The following is a 16,027-nucleotide window of genomic DNA, read 5'->3' on the forward strand; positions in this document are numbered from 1 at the left end:
AAAGGCAGAAAGACTCAAAGCAGGGAGGGGCCTTCCAGGTCACAGACAGGTGAGAGACAAAAGTTGTGTTCTTATGAGTATCTGATTAGACTTTCCAAAGCAGGCAATCAGATATGCATTTATCTCAGTGAGCATAGAGATAAATTTGAATTGAATGGGAGGCAGGTTTCCCTAAGCAGTTCCCAGCTTGAATTTTCCCTTTAGCTTCGTAATTGTGGGAGCCCAAGATATTTTCCTTTCACACCTCCTAGCAACTATCTGAGATACTTACCCTACTTATTCAAGTTTTACAAAAGAAAAGTACGACTAACAAAAGCTAAATGACTCCACAAGCTGTCTAAGATCATAAGTGGTAGAGCCATCAATTGTATCAAGCAGGTTGGCTCTTAAGTACTATGCATGCTGCCTCCTAAGAACCCTCACTTTCCCCCTTAACATTTTTCTCATAAATATCAAAATATTAATCTTTCTTTTATTGTATATGCTAGTACCAGAATACTTGACTGCATTATAAGAAACAGGTTGAGATGTCTTTATATAATACCTGTGTATCATTACTACACAGCTGATAACCCCCTTGATAATATTCTCTTTTATGACTTGATTAACTGTAACACTCAATCTGATTTCCGTCTTCACAAAATATAAAGTCTTTGCCACCTGGGGCTAATATTCATAAACCTTCACTTATTTAGTGAATTAACTAAATTCACTAGTCTAATCCTAGACATTCCAACCCTGTCATAAAACTTCTCCCTCACACAGAAACATTCCAAGCTTGTGATAAGCCCCTTCACCTTAAAATCAATATATACTCTTAGGCTGTAAGAGAAAGTGCTCCTAACCGAAATCAGCCAGAAGCCTCTCTCAGGTTTTTTTCTAAAATAAACCTGTCATTAACTGTTAAGCTGCATTTCGTGTTTTTTTTTTTCCTCTTTATTTAACTCTTATAGCTCTAAGATAAAGAACTCAGGGCCTATCATCAGGTTGGCTTGAACACACAGAAAATTTTCCTAGCAGCCTTATGCTTTCCCAGGTAGGCATTTTAATTCAGGCCTGGGGTCATGCTAGGCACACATTATATATATATGCAAAGTAAACTGAGTTTTTGTTGCAAGTATAATATGGTTGAAAATATTTTATTTTCTTTCTTAGCAGCCAGAAGAATCCATTACCTTATTAATAAAATACCTGGGATATTGATGCTGATGTCAATTTTTCCACATGTGTAAATGATTCTGTCTATATTTACGTTGCATTTACAGTTATCATCTGACTGTTGGAGAAAAATAAACTAAGGGATCACAGGGCTCCATTGAAGCAGTGGAATGATATTTGCTAGAAAAATTTTGATCCACATTGTCACTCTTGCCTCTTGTCTCTCTTGCAGTTTGTGAGGATTGTACAAAAAACTGACAAAATTCTATTCTCAATAGCCTTGAAAGTCTGCAGACTTTACTCAATGGCAAAAATAAACATTGGTTTCTTAGATTTTCCAAAAGCCATCCCTGATTATGACATAATTCTTTTTACTGCACTGAAAAATGTAACAGTTGTTTTATGCACTAATAAAATCCAATTATGTTTGAAAGACATATATGAAAAACCTACTGTCCACAAGTTATTTCACTAAAGTTTCAGAATGTAAATAAATGAATCAAGTATAATCCTCATCTTCTGTTACTGAAAAAACTGTAATATTAGACTATATCAAGAACAATGTTTATGTAATTTATGATACATGGCAGTATTTTGTACTTGTACAGAATGTGTACCTTGTATTCAGACATGACAAGTTACTTACACTCCAAGTTTCCAAATTTTTGTCAAGAATTATAGAGGGTCAGATATTTTACCCTTCTTGCCAGCTAACAATTTAGCCTACCACAGTTTCATAGTGGTTGACAGAAGTCACAAAACTCCAGGATCAGATACAAAGGATCCTATATTAGTCGTAGCACAGCAAGCAGCATAAATATGAGTGTCAGTTTCCTTTGCCTGCAAGGTCCATTGGTTTAATGTGTTATGGATCAGATGGATGCTATACATGCAATGGTTTGCAATTACAGCTGAGACACACTGAGCTTCCCAGATCTTTTATGAGAGTGAGTAAACATGCCTGACTTTGCACTAAAGGAAAACATTTTTATTTTTTAATTAAACTGGACAAAAGTAATTTCTTCACTTTTTTCCATAGGAATGTATTATATCTACATTTCAAACTTTTTTTCTATACAAAAATCCTTGAAAAAATATTTTGGAGCAAAGGACAGATGGTGCCTTTCTCACAGGATATTCATGCAGTTGTATTAGTCTGCTTTCACACTGCTATAAATAACTACCTGAGACTGGGTAGTTTATAAAGAAAAGAGGTTTAATTGACTCACAGTTCCACAAGGCTGGAGAGACCTCATGAAACTCACAATCATGGCAGAAAATGAAAGGGAAGCAAGACACATTTTATGTCGCAGCAGGAGACAGAGAGTGAGGTGGACTGCCAAATACTTTAAAACCATCAGATCTTATGAGAACTCACTCACTATCACAAGAACAGCATGAGGGAAACCTTGCCCATAATCCAATCACCTTCCACAAGGTCCCTCACTCAACACATGGAAATTACAATTTGAGATGAGATTTGGGTGAGGATACAGAGCCAACCATATCATCTCACCCTGGCCCCTCCCAAATCTCATGTCCCTCTCACATTTCAAAACACAATCATGTCTTCCCAACAATATCTCAAAGTCTTAACTCATTCTGGCATTAACTCAAAAGTCCAAGTCCAAAGTCTCATCTGAAACAAGACAAGTTCCTTCTGCCTATGAGTCTGTAAAATAAAAACAAGTTGGTTACTTCCAAGATACAATGGGGGGTACAGGCATTGTGTAAATGCTCCCATTCCAAAAGGGAGAAATTGGCTAAAACAAAGGGCCTACAGGCTCCATGTAAGTCTGAAATCCTGCAGGACAATCACTAAATCTTAAAGCTTCAAAATAATCTCTTTTGAGTTCATGTCTTACATCAAAGGCACAAGGACGCAAGGAGTGTCCTCCCCATAACCTTGGACAGCTCCACCCCTGTGGCTCTGCAGGGTGCAGCCCCTTTGGCTCCTTTCACAGGCTGGTTTTGAGTACCTGCAGCTTTTCAAGGTCCATAGTGCAAGCTATTGGTAGATCTACCATTCTGGGAACTGGAGGATGATGGCCCTAGATTTCTCTGAAATCTAGATGAAGATTCCCAAACCTCAATTCTTGTCTTCTTTGCACGCACAGGCTTAACACCATGTGTAAGCCACCAAGGTTTAGGGACTGCAGGTACTCTCTGAAGTAATGGCCCAAGCTGTACCTTGGCCCCTTTTAGCCACAGCTGGAGCTGAAGCTACTGGGATGCAGAGCACCATTTCCCAAGACTACTCAGAACAGTGTGGCCCTGAATGCAGCCCAAGAAACCATTTTTTTCCTCCTAGGTTTCTGGGCCTGTGATGGGTCGCGGTGAGGGGGGGAGGGGGATGCAGTGAAGACCTCTAAAACACCCTGGAGACATTTTTCCCATTGTCTTGGCTATTAATATTCGACTCCTCTTTACTTATGCTAATTTCTGCATTGGTGGTTTGAATTTCTCCCCAGAAAATGGCTTTTCCTTTTATACCACATGGACAGGCTGCAAATTTTCCAAAATTTTATACTGTACTTCCCTTTTAAAGATAAGTTCCAATTTCAGGCCATCTCATTGTGAGTGCATATGACTGTATGTGTTCATAAAACGCCAGGTCACATCTTGAATGCCTTGCTGCTTAGAAGTGTCTTCTGCCAGATACCCTAAATCATCTCTCTCAAATTCAAAGTTCCACAGATCTCTAGGTTAGAGACAAAATGCCACTAGTCTCTTTGCTAAAGCACAGCATGAGTGACCTTTACTGTAGTTCCCAATAAATTCCTCATCTCCATCTGAGACCATCGCAGCCTGGACTTAATTGTCCATATCATTAACACATGTTAGTCAAAACCATTCAACCAGAATCTAGGAAGTTCTAAACTTTTCCAAATCTTCCTGTTTTCTTCTGAGCCATACAAACTGTCCCAACCTCTGCCTGTTACCCAGTTAAAAAGTCTCTTTCACATTTTCAGATAACTTTATATTAATGCCCCACTTGCCTCAGTACCAACTTTCTATATTAGTCTGTTTTCACATTGCTGTAAAGAACTACGTGAGAGTGGGTAGTTTATAACGGAAAGAGGTTTAATTGAATCACAGTTCCACATGGCTGTGGAGGCCTCAGAAATCTCACAATCATGGTGGAAAGGAAAGGGGAAGTAAGACATGCCTTACATGGCAGCAGGGGAGAGAGACAGAGACAGAGAGAGAGAGAGAGAGAGAGAGAGAGAGAGAGAGAACTTCCAAACACTTTTAGACCATTGGATCTCACAAGAACTCACTATCACAAGAACAGCATGGGGTAAACTGCCCCCATGATCCAGTCACCTCCCACCAGGTTCCTCCCTCAACACATGGGGATTACAATTTGAGATGAGATTTGAGTCGGGACACAGATCCAAGTCATATCAACAGTATCATGACATATCCATGGAGAATTGTCTCCTGACAATTTTCTACCTCTAAAATTGGTAAACAATTTCTATTCTGAGGGCGCTTTGTAAAATTCTGAAAATTCAGTTAAATTCTGTCCTGAGAATGTTTTGTAAGATTCAATCATTTGTAAATAGCATAGCCCAGTAACTGGCACAGTGGATAGTCTCAATAAAAATGTATGTCCTCTTATTCACTTTATCTTCACTTAAACTTTAAAATAATGCAATCAATATAAATATTAAAAGATGTCATTAGTGGATTTTATTTTTATTTTTATTATTTAAAAAATTATTATTCTGAATAAACCTACAGACCCTCTATTATATGGTAGGTCATCAAAATATAAGTCACATATTAAGTATACAAATTTGGGTTGCTGATGGTAAGATTGCCCTGGCAGATAAAGTAATTTATTGTAAAGAAGGTAAACTTCGAACTGCTTATATAAGTCATTCCAGTTATTGCCAAAACTGTGATAATTCTCTGTATCTTAACACAATATACAAATGCTGATATATATTGGTGGTCAACAAATATTCAATGCATAGACTGATGAATAACAGGGAAGCAATCATTGATCAATATAGTATAAACTATTAATTCAACACCTTATTTGAATCTTCAGAAGTGTCAGCTGTAAAAATAGTCCATGGAAATAGTTGTGCTGTAAAAGTCATTTACAAGTAGATTACAAATATATGTAAAATGTAAAATATATAAATATGAACAATATTTAACAAAACTTTAAAAAAGTTAATGTATAGAAAATGTATATACATATCTTAAGAAAGGTTATCTCAATATTCTCTCAAAAATAAAAATACAATGATGATTTGAGATAAGGAAAGAACCTTTTTACATTGTGTCATATTTAGATGCAAAATCAAATATAGAATTTTCCTATGAGTTAATATGTGAATAACTTATTCACTGTTATAAGTAATAATATAGTATTTGTGGATGCCACTTGTCAAAATTGTGATCATAAATTAGCAAGAATAAAATTTTGGATTAACTGGACAAATTAATGGCATATCTTTCTAGAAAACTATAGAGTGATATTTTGTCAACATTGGTAACTTAGTCTACTAGGATTTATCAAAATATTGTTTGTTACTTTGAAGAATCTTAATTGTATCTCCAATACAGACAAATACATAACTTCTCTTTAAAAGCCTGAATATATTAACATTGAGCTCTGCTCAAATATAGCACAAAAGAAAGTTAGCTAGTAGCCAACACCCAGAGTATAAAGTTATAGAATTTATAACACTTATGATAAATTTGAGAATTAATCATGCATTTGCATTTATGTACTTGAATGATGTTATTAACTTGTATAAATCTATTCCCTGCCTTTCATAAAATGATTACATAGTAAAGCTAAAGAAAAGTAATAGAGGTTAATTGATTTTAAAAATGTAATATGAATTTTTTGAAGTACATTTACCAACATATGAAAAATTGCGCACTTACATCGAGTTTTTTCTGGAGTTGGTTTCTGAAGTTTCATTCCTGAGTCAAAATAGTGGGCTGAGGTCCTAAAATGGCATAGCTTTGGGTTCTAGTATCACTATGGCAGTATAAGGCTACCACAGCAGATCTCTTCTGCTGAGTACAACAGACAATTCTTAACAAAATACAAAAGGAATCTATATGAGCACTCTTAAAAGTACATAAAGGTAATGCTTTAGATCAGAGTCAAATCTTAAAGATGTGTCCTGCATGGGGGATATTATCATTTTGTTCTTTTCTCTCTCACTTTTATCCCAAGGGTGACCCAATTACAGAACCATAAAACAGAGAAGAAACATAAATGGCTAAATCTCTAATAGAATTCACACTTTTCTGTACTGAAGAACTTGGAATTATTGGAAAGGGGTTCCATATAAACTGAAGAATGTGGGAAAACACGTAGGAAGCGAAAATCTGAAAAATGGATGCGATTAATTCAATAAGTCTAGAGGTCACCCTTGCATCATGTTTGCACAGGAATGACAAAATTCAGCATAGTAGAGACTTCAAAAATTAAACTGAGATTAGTACCACTACCCTTGGAAGATGAGGCAGAATTTGTAGTTTGAGCCTAAATGTTTGAATTGCCTGCTAAAAATTAAAGCAACTTTCTCCTTCCAGAGGAGTACAACAGGACCCAGAATATACACATCATGATATTTAAATGTTCAGGGTATAATTTAAAATTAATTTCACATGGAAAGAAATGTGACACATTTTCACAGGAAAATACCCTCAAAGGATGATATCTACAAGATATCCAAATAACATACAAGTGACCAAAAAACATGAAAAATGTTCAACATCACTAAACATCAAAAAATGCAAATTTAAACCATAATGAGGTACCACCTCACACCAGTCAGAATTGCTATTACTAAAAAGTCAAAAAACAGCAGATGCTGGAGAGACTGTGGAGAAAAGGGAACACTTATATACTGTGGGTATGTAAATTAGTTCGGTTACTGTGGAAAGCAGTTTGGAGATTTCTCAAAGAATTAAAATAGAACTACCATTCAACCCAGTAATCCTATTACTGGGTATATATCCAAAGGTAAATACATTATTCTACCAAAAAGAAACATGTACTTACATGTTCACTGCAGCACTATTCAAAATAACAAAGACATGGAATCAACTTAGGTGCCTATCAATGGTGGACTGGATAAAGAAAAGATGGTATGTAATTACAATGGAATGCTATGGAGCCATAAAAGAGAATGAAATCATGTTCTTTGCAGAAACATGGATGCAGCTGGAGGCCATTATCCTAAGCAAATCATACAGAAAAAGAAAATCAAATACTGAATGTTCTCATTTAAAAGTGGGAGCTAAACGTTGGGTATAGATAGGCAAAGGGATGGAAACAATAGACACTTAAGAACACCAGAGTGGGAAGGAAGAGCAAAGGGCAAAGGGGGAAAAAACACATATTGGGTACTATGCTTACTACCTGGATGACAGGACAATTCACACCCCTAACCTTAACATCATGCAACATACTCATGTAACAGACCTGCACATGTTCCCCCTGAATCTAAAAGTTAAAACTTAAAAAAAAAAGAAAAACCCTCTTCATGCCCATTTATTTCAGATATATTTGGCTTAAATTCTGCATTATATTAGATTCTATGTCCTTTTAGAAACAGCCAAAAGAAAAATGCAAGGAGTAACAAGGAATGTGCATTTTTTTCATGAAAGAAAGAGATTTTTAAATAATGGAATTATTAGAAAAATACTTTAAATTAGTTAATTTATAATCATTCTCCGTAAGGTAAAAAGTAAACGCACTTGAGAGCGATGGAAGGTGAATCTTACAAATATACATATGTATGTGTTTATACACACACACATATATGCTGTGAAGCAATTGAAAAATTTAGAACTGGAAAATACTTTTCTGAAATTTAAAAAATGTACAGGATGGACTCAGTAGCAGAATAGAGATGATAGAGTGGATGAATTTGAACATAAATCATTAGGGATTAATCAGTCTGGAAGATAGAAAACAAAACCAAAAAAGGAACAGAACATCAGGGACTAATAGAAAAATATCAAAAAGTGAAATACATGAGTCATTGTAGTCCAAAAAGTAGATTTCTGGGCTGTATGACTGAGAGCATTAACTCAGGTTAAGCCCTGCAGTTTCCTTGTATTCAGAAGGAGCTGCCACTCTAGGGATGAAAAAGCAGCTGGCATTTATATTACAAAGTATTTGTGCAAACAGAACTTCGGAAATCTCTAATATTCAACTGAGTACTGATCAGCACAAGTATGTGAGGAAATTACCAGTTTAGGGAAAGAATTACCCAAAGGAGTCAGAGAATACAATACCAAGAACTCACACTGAGCTAAGAAGAGTGCCTGTTTCCGGCCGGGCGCGGTGGCTCAAGCCTGTAATCCCAGCACTTTGGGAGGCCGAGACGGGCGGATCACGGCCGAGATCACGGATCCTGACGGATGGTCAGGAGATCGAGACCATCCTGGCTAACATGGTGAAACCCCGTCTCTACTAAAAATACAAAAAAAAAAAAAAAAACTAGCCGGGCGAGGTGGCGGGCGCCTGTAGTCCCAGCTACTCAGGAGGCTGAGGCAGGAGAATGGCGTGAACCCGGGAGGCGGAGCTTGCAGTGAGCCGAGATTGCGCCACTGCACTCCAGTCTGGGCGACAGAGCGAGACTCCGCCTCAAAAAAAAAAAAAAAAAAAAAAAAAAAAGAAGAGTGCCTGTTTCCAACAATCAAAGCAGTGAACTGTACAATTGATGGGGCACCAATAAAGTACGAAATGTTACTAAAGTAACATTTCGCATAACTAGTTGAAAAATTTAGTCCTAGAATAAACTATGTTTCAGTATCTTCAAACAAAACTTAATAGCAAAACCAAAAAATATCAAACTATTTCTAAGTAACTAAACCATGACCAATAACAAATATCCAAAAAATGTATAGGTTAACAAAATATTTAGCATCCACAATTTAAATTCACAATGTGTTATAAGCAATTCAAATTTACCAAGCATGCAAAATAACAGAAAAATACAAAATAATACTGAGGGAAAATCAATTAGTCAGAACAGATACAGAAGTACATTGATTAATAAACATGACATGACAATAATTATTATAACAGTATTGATTATGTTTAAGAAGCTAGACAAAACATTAAAGCATATTAAGTAGAGAATTGGGAGTTGTAAAAAATGATTTGGATCTAACTTCCAGAGATGAAGATAAGAATGCCTGAGATAAAATTCACTGGATGGGATAAATGGCAGACCAGATTTTGCACATAGAAAGAATTTGTACACTTGAAGAAAGCAATAAGAAAGCTATGCAAAATAAATCACAGAAAAATGAAAGACGAATAAAGTTAGCAGAGTGTCAATGAACAGCAAAACAACTTCAAATTGCCTAATACATGTGCAGCTCAAGTCATCGGAATAGATGAGATGGAACAAACGGAAATATATTTAGAGATATAATGGCTAGCAATTTTCCAAACTTGAAAATTATAAACCCACAGCTCAATGAATCCTAATTAGCACAAAAAGCAAGAAGCACATCTCACCAAGGTATATCATAATAAAATTGTTTAAATCCAGAGGACAAGAAAAATGTCAGAATCAATAAGAGATAAAAAGATTCTCTAAGTATACACCATTATTTAAAGGTCTACAAATCAGTTATGCATCCACAGTGAAGTAATACAATTTGCAAATGCAGTAGTAAAAGTCCAAAATTTGAATATTATAGATAAGGGTTTAGGATTTTAATGTGTATTAGAATTGCCTAGTATGCTGGTTAATATTGCATATTCTAGGGCCTCAAGCCTGGAATTCCAGTTTCAATAGGTCTGCTGTAGGATCTATGAATCAGCACTGTAACTAGAAAAAAATGGTTAAAATTCTTGTAGCATTTTTATTGAGATAAAATGAACATACAAGAAAATAAAAAATCTTGAGTGCTGTTTGATGTGCTTTGACAATTATATACACACATCTAACTACCAACCAAAACTAGACATAGAACATTCACAACATGCCTGAAAGATTCCTCATCTGGGGAGACACTGAAACCCATAACTAATAACTGTTGATTTCTATTAACATAATGTGGTTTTGTGTATTCATACAAATGAACTTGTACAGTATGTACTTAATTGTGTTTGGCTTCTTGTATTCAATTTAATGATTTCAGATTCTCTATATTTTTACATACGATAATTTGTTTTCTTTTTATTGTTGAGTAAGATTTCATTGTATAAATGTATCACAAATTTTAATCCATCCGTGTGTTGATGGGCATTTGTATTATTTCCCATTTTTAGCTTTTTTTTTTTTTGTTTTGAGATGGAGTCTTGCTCTGTCGCCAGGCTGGAGTGCAGTGGCGTGATCTCGGCTCAGTGCAATCTCCACCTCCCGGGTTCAAGCCATTATGCTGCCTCAGCTTCCTGAGTAGCTGGGATTACAGGTGCTGGCTACCACACCCAGCTAGTTTTTGTAGTTTTAGTAGAGATGGGGTTTCATCATGTTGGCCAGGATGGTCTTGATCTCCTGACCTCATGATCTGCCCAACTCGGCCAGGATGGTCTTGATCTCCTGACCTCATGATCTGCCCAACTGCCCATACTTGAAGACAAGTATGAAAAAAGGATCATACTTGTCTTCAAGTGGACATAAGCTTGGTTAAGGATCTTATATCAGATATACGTATGGCAAATATTTTTCACAGATAGAGGCTTACATATTTATCCTTGTTATGCTTTCTTTTGATTAGCATAACTAAAAGTTTGATTGTCTCATTTATAATTTTTTTGTCCTTATGGTTACTACTTGTGACCTGACTAGAAAGTCTTTGAGTAACCCAGTGTGCAGATTTTTTTTCTATATTTTCTCCTGGAAGTCGTATGAATCTAGATTTAATGTTTTGTTCTATTATTTGTCTTGAATTTATTTTTGTTTATGGAGTGAAGTAGGGTAGTTATATCTCTGGGGGTCTCTATCTCTCAGTTCTTTCTTCTGCCTGCAACTTTTAGCATATTATCCCTCAAGATTCTTTGAGGGCCCATGGGAAAGTGTTGAAAGCACTGTACATACTTTTTAAATTGCTGGGGTGTTTGCAGATCCCAATTCAATAAACCAGCTTATACATGCTATCAAAGGTCTGTTCAATATTTGAATGGTTTCTATTAACAATTATCTATAGTAGATTCCTCTTCTTACAGCACTCTACAGTGGAAAAAAGTAAACATGAGCCTCTTCTCTCCTATAAAGGGCTTCTCATATTCCGCATTTTAGTTGATTTAATTTTCTTTTTATTCTCAGATTTAAAACTTTTTTAAAAAGAGAAACTATGCCTTTGTAACTTACCTGGCTTATTATTGATGTTAGACAACAATAATCTTTTGTGACTTGCTGCATCCTAAGTGATATAGGAAGTGCTTAGAATGTGAATTCAGGCTCTTACTTTGACAAACACTTCTGCAGAGTAATGAGAAGATTTTAGTTACAGTTAATTTCAAATTGCCCTGATTCCTACAATGATATGTAAAAAAAAATTTGTCTACTAAAGAGTACTGATAATATTCTAGTAGAACTACCATTCTAGCTGTTTGTAAAAGATTATTCTAGCCACCAAACACTTTATTGTTTCCTCTATTTTTACTATAATATAGGACAGTTAATTCGTTTACCTAAATTTATTAAACTAGTAGCATGGCTGATCTGTCAATCTTTTGCCTTTGGGAAAACAAAAGTCATGGAGGAGAAGTAATATACCCTAATGCTCATATAATATAATCTGGTGTAATATGCACACATATTTATTTTAATTTATTATTTTTTTCAAATAACATTAAAAATAATATCTATTTTTTCAAATGAAGAGTACTTGTACCTGGTATATATAAGTAGCTGGGTTGGAATAAATCAACACACTATATGTTTCCTTTTCTTTTCTTTCTTCTTTGTCAGTGAAATTTATGTTTGGTATCAGAATTCCTAGAAACTTTTAAGAACTGACTCCAGTTAGTCTCTGCTTCTGCATACATTTGTGTGTGTGTGTGTGTGTATATAACCCTTTACATAGTGAAGCATTTTCTTTAGCATAAGGAAGGTGTATTACTCCATTCTTGCACTGCTATAAATACCTGAGACTGGGTCATTTATAAGAAAAGAGATTTAATTGGCTCATGGTTCCATAAGCTGTACAGGAAGCATGGCATCATCTGCTTCTGGGGAGGCTTCAGGGAACTTTTACTCATGGCAGAAGGCAAAGTGGAAGCAGGCGACTTACAATGCAGTAGTAGGACCAAGAGAGGGAGGGGGAGGTATTACATAGTTTTAAACAACCATATTTTGTAAGAACTCAAAGCTCCAAAGAGGATGCTCTAAACCATGAGAAACCACTCTGGTGATCCAGTTACCTCCCACCAGGCCCTACAATTCAACACAAGATTTGGACAGGAACACAGATCCAAACCATATCAGAAGGTAAATTTCTGTAATATATTTGTGCCTCTGAATGCTTTAGAGATTTTTAATAAAAACTTGCTATGAGAGGAAAAGTAATTTCAGTAATTCAGATAAAGCAGCTTGAGATTGAATGCATAATTTATTTTAAAATATTCATTTACTTTCTACTTTTTGAGTATATATCATGCTGTTTTTACTCACTTGATACAAAAAAGGTTCAAATAAAATTATAGTGAAGAGTCAATCACTAAGTTAAATGTCCTAGTTTATTTTGTGTTGCCATACAGAGTACCAGAGACTGGGTAATTAATTTAAAAAACTGAAGTTTATATGCCTCAGGGTTTTGAAGGCTGAGAATGCTAAGTGCTGGCTTCTAGTGAAGGCCTTTATGATGCAGCAACCCATGGCAGAAGACAGAAGGGCAAGCGAGTACATCAGATAGAGAGAAAGAGGGTATAACTCATGCTTTTGATCAGGAACCCACTCCCGGGATAATTAACTCATTCCTATGGCATATGGCAGCAACCCATTCTTAATATTCTCATCTCTTAATATAATCTCAACTGCAATTAAATTTCAACACGGATTTTGAAGGAAACATTCAGACTATAGCACTAAGTGCATAATGAATACTGCTTTTAGCACAGTGGACAGAATCAAAACCTTCTGTGCTTTCTCTTTTCTGTTTGTGTGATCAAGTACAGAAGTACTCAAAGGGATGTTTGTGTTTTGGAAGTGGTGAATTAGCAGTGGGTAATCTATGAAACAATTAGTCAATTCAAGTTATCAAGCATAAATAACAAATATACAAAATTCATTGGATGGTGCAATTACGGTTTAAACCATCAATTTCAATTGTAATTTTCAGTTATATGTTTGATATCATTCTATACAACTGTCTCAATGTATTTATTCAAAGAATAGATTCCTACTGTCATATATGACTAGCTGCTGAAATAACTGAACATGACAATGCTTTGACCTTCTGCATTATTTTATGTGATGCTTGAGCTGTTAGAGGTATCACAAAAGATATATTTTAAGTGTTGAAGATAATTAATAGGTGTTATAACTTTTTTTCTTTTATTTTTTAAGACAGACTCTCACTTTGTCATCCAGGCTGGAGTTCTGTGACGCGATCTTGGCTCACTGTAACCTCCGCCTCATGGGTTCAATAAATTCTCCTGCCTCAGCCTCCTGAGTAGCTGGGATTACAGACATGCACCACCATGCCTGGATAATTTTTCTATTTTTAGTAGAGATGGAATTTCATCGTGTTGGCCAGGCTGGTCTCGAATTCTTGACCTCAAGTAATCTGCCCACCTTGACCTCCCAAAGTGCTAGAATTACAGGTGTGAGCTACCATGCCTAGCCCAATGTTATAGTTTTTTATAATATCTCACCATATGGCCCATCATTATGGGATATTACTTAGTATTATTGTACTTTATGTTTGATAATAGATACCTTAATTACTTTTTAAAGTGAGTTTTATAATATATGAATACAATATATGAAACTGAGTTTTACAATTATGAATTGATTCATTGGTTATGCATGCTTTTTAACCTTCAGAATTACGAGAAATTGCCCATCACATTCTCACAAACAAATCATATATGTTTAAACATGTATTGATTTCCACTTTGGGTGCTTTCTTCATTCTAGAAATTTTCTTCAGAATTTAGGGAGGTAAACTCTCATGTTAGACATTTTGGGTTCAAATTATAGCCCTGCCTCATGCTAAAACTATAACCTTGAATAAAGCACATAATCTCTCTGACTCAGTTGTTTTATCTGTAAAGTAGACACATTGAAAATGCCTCCTTTATAGCACTGTTGTGAGGATCACTTCACTAATAAAATATAAAATATAACATGCCACATTGAATGCAAAACATTAAATGATAACTACATTTTGTAATATTGCTTAACTTATAAGTTTGAGAATAACTTATGACTCAACTGACCTACACACACACACACACACACCCACACACACACATTGTAAGACAGAAGTTGAATCTGTTCTGAAATTATCATTGTGATAAAGGATACTTGAGGTATAACATTATTTGTTCCTATTTTTTTTTTTGTTTATTTTCCTTTCCAAAAGACAGCTAATTAGGCCATTGGGTTCCTTTGCCTCTCTGGGTAGTCCAAAGATAATAGTACTACCATTTTATTTTTAAGGGCTTTATTGATAAATATTTTATATATTATATAATTCACCAATCTAAAATGTACAATTCAGTGTTTGTGTGTTTGAAGAGCTGTTCAACCATCACCATAATCAAATTTTGAAATATTTTCATCACTACAAAAAGAAATCCAAAAAACTTTCACTCCTCATTCCCCTCCTCCACACTACAGCTCTCAGACTATAATTTTTAAAAATGTCATCATACATTAATTATGTAATAATTTCAACTGCACTCGGGATATCAATTATATTGATTAATTTTATTATACAAAATTAATCAATATGATATTTAAATTTTATAGTCTTCTGAAGGAAAGACACATATATGTAATTTTATGGGAAAATTATTTTTATTCAATTAAAAATGAAATTATTTCTACATTAAGATGCACTAACATTTAGAAATTATAAGGAAATCTTTAAAATTTCTAATTAAAGTATGATTTTTTCCCCTTTACAATAATCTTCTTCCAGTAAGGAGCTTTTAAAATTACTTAATAATTTGTACAGTAGAATTATATTTACAATTATAAATATAAAGAAAAAATAAATTATCTGAGTAAATATGTTCTCAGATACCTTACATGCATATATTTCATTATAAAATTTAAAAATCTTGATTCAATTTAAAATTATGAAATTATTGCTATATATGCTGTGGTAGATTCTCTATTTTAAAATTAAGCCAGCTGTGGGAATCTGACCCAATGGCAGCCAATTAGTACAGCTTTCTTTGAAATGTCATGAATGAAATAAAGACAAAGACCAGAAACCTTACTTTAAAGCTTTAACTGTTTTCCATATTAATGAATGTATAGGTGTACCTGAGTGTGCATGCACACATACATACACATACACATAAACAAACACACACTTCCTTTTGAAAAAAAGTGCATACGGCCAAATAGTCAGTAAATATGTCCTCAGAAATGAGTTGGTTTCAAGATAAAATAACATTTGAATTGTGGTATTTTTCTCTCAGATTCTATGAGTGAGCTCATATGAGTAGCACATCAAAATTTTTTCAGCACTGACACATTCATTTGAAACAAGAGAAACCGTCATTAGTTTCATGTTTTATGGACCAAATAAAAATATTAGCAAAACTTCTAACCATGCTGATTGTTATTCTAAACCATTAATTAAAATTCCATAAAATATAATGTGAAGCAAAGCTAGCTTATGTAAAATAAATTCTTACAAAAAATGATAAGAACAGACTTATGAACTAATTTTTCAATCA

Source organism: Rhinopithecus roxellana, chromosome 7 (assembly GCF_007565055.1).
Source record: "Rhinopithecus roxellana isolate Shanxi Qingling chromosome 7, ASM756505v1, whole genome shotgun sequence".
Classification (NCBI taxonomy): Eukaryota; Metazoa; Chordata; class Mammalia; order Primates; family Cercopithecidae; genus Rhinopithecus; species Rhinopithecus roxellana.